Genomic DNA, 1844 nt, shown 5'->3' on the forward strand with positions numbered 1-1844 from the left:
CTAATTCTCTTGGAGTTACTAGACTTGGATGCAGAATCCCTGTTCTAGCTGCTGTTATTATTGCACTTATAGTGGTGGTTTCATAAGAAAATTGTGTAATTAATGCAGTGAATATGCTGTGTATTCTATTGCTAAGTATCAAAGTTTCTAACGTATGAGTATGATTTGCCGCTTCATTTAATTTTTTGTATATTTCCCCCTGTTTTTCTCCTAACTCGACATATAACTTATTCATTTCTGTGGTCGTGTTCCCTATTCCTTGTACAACTGATTTTACTACTGTAGTTTGACTTTTTAAAATATGCAACATGTTTACATTACTAGTTTCCATTTTTTCGATATTTTTATTTGTTTCTTTGGTGCAATCATCATCACACACCCCGAATAAAGTTTTCATCGCAGTTCCTACAATATTTATTAACCCTCTTCTTTTTCTAATTACCGTTTCCTTATCATCGGTATTTATATATCTACCTATAGATTCATACATTTGTTCCCTTTGTGAAGCTATTTCCATAAACATTGTTTTTAATACATGTGCGAACCTTGAACATATCTCATATTCAGATAATATATCTTTACAATGGTTTGTCATATTATTAATTTCATTTAATAAAGCGTCATATCTGTTATCATAATTCTCTAACGGTATGTATGTTACTAGTTCCCATTGAGCTCCTACAATTCTTAATTCACCTTGATTTTCGAAAAATATAGCTGTTTCATTTTTAAATTCTTCATTATAATACGGTAGTTGTCCTTGGATGATGGGAATGCAGAACAACCTATACAAGAATAAAATTGATCATAATCATCATAATTACTTTATTACTACGTTTATTAGTTTTCCAATGTTAATTTACAATCTAAGTTTGTCACACTGTTACAGTTTACTAAATGTCAAGTAAATATGTTTCAAACTTAAATTCTAACACATCAACAATTGAACCAGCAATTTCCAATCAATCTCATTTTTTGTTCATTATCCTCGTCATACATCTAACCATGAAGGCTTCCCAAAGGCTCTTTGTTATCTTTGAATGATCTTCAGTATTCAACACTCTTAATGCTAAATTTCTCATGGCAATTAATTCCTTCTTATTCTCCCTTCCCGTGATTTGTGGTGGGTCTGTATATTTTGTTACCATAGTTGCCATTCCAACAGGTCTGTTTCCGATTCTGTTCACAGACAAGTGTTTAATATCATAATAATGGTTCAATAATACTAACTAAATTCTTTTAAATAAATGACTATTGGAACTTCGTATCTCTCATTATACGTTACATTAAAATTAATTTATTAATTACTTATTTTAATTCCTTTTATATTATATTATTTAATATACTTATCTTATTACCTTATTAATTATACAATATTACGTTATTGATTATCTACTTTACTTTTTGATTACATTTTAGTTTCTGTTAACTCTATATCATCACATGTATAAGATTTAAGATTCACTGAGTTTAAATAATTGAATCGGCCTCTTTCCACTAACTTATAATGTTGACTTATATTAATCACTAGTATAATTATGGCTATTATAACTATTCCCATTATGACACATATTACATATATATATTTTAATTCTAATTCCCTGCCTTTTTGATTATTTGTTTTAGTATTGGTTCCTATTGATTCACTGGTTTCGGTGATTACCCTTAGATTACTGGCCTTGGTGGTTTCCTCAAGTAAACTTGTATTAACTGAATTATTAGTGATTACATCTGCATCTAGGTGGGTTGTTGATAATGTTATTGGATATTCTGTGGTTCTTAACTTGGTGGTTGTATCTAACATATCAGGTAAGGATCTTATCTCAGCTTTTCTTTCTACCTCT

The sequence above is a fragment of the Metopolophium dirhodum genome, chromosome 1, assembly GCF_019925205.1.
Source record: "Metopolophium dirhodum isolate CAU chromosome 1, ASM1992520v1, whole genome shotgun sequence".
Classification (NCBI taxonomy): domain Eukaryota; kingdom Metazoa; phylum Arthropoda; class Insecta; order Hemiptera; family Aphididae; genus Metopolophium; species Metopolophium dirhodum.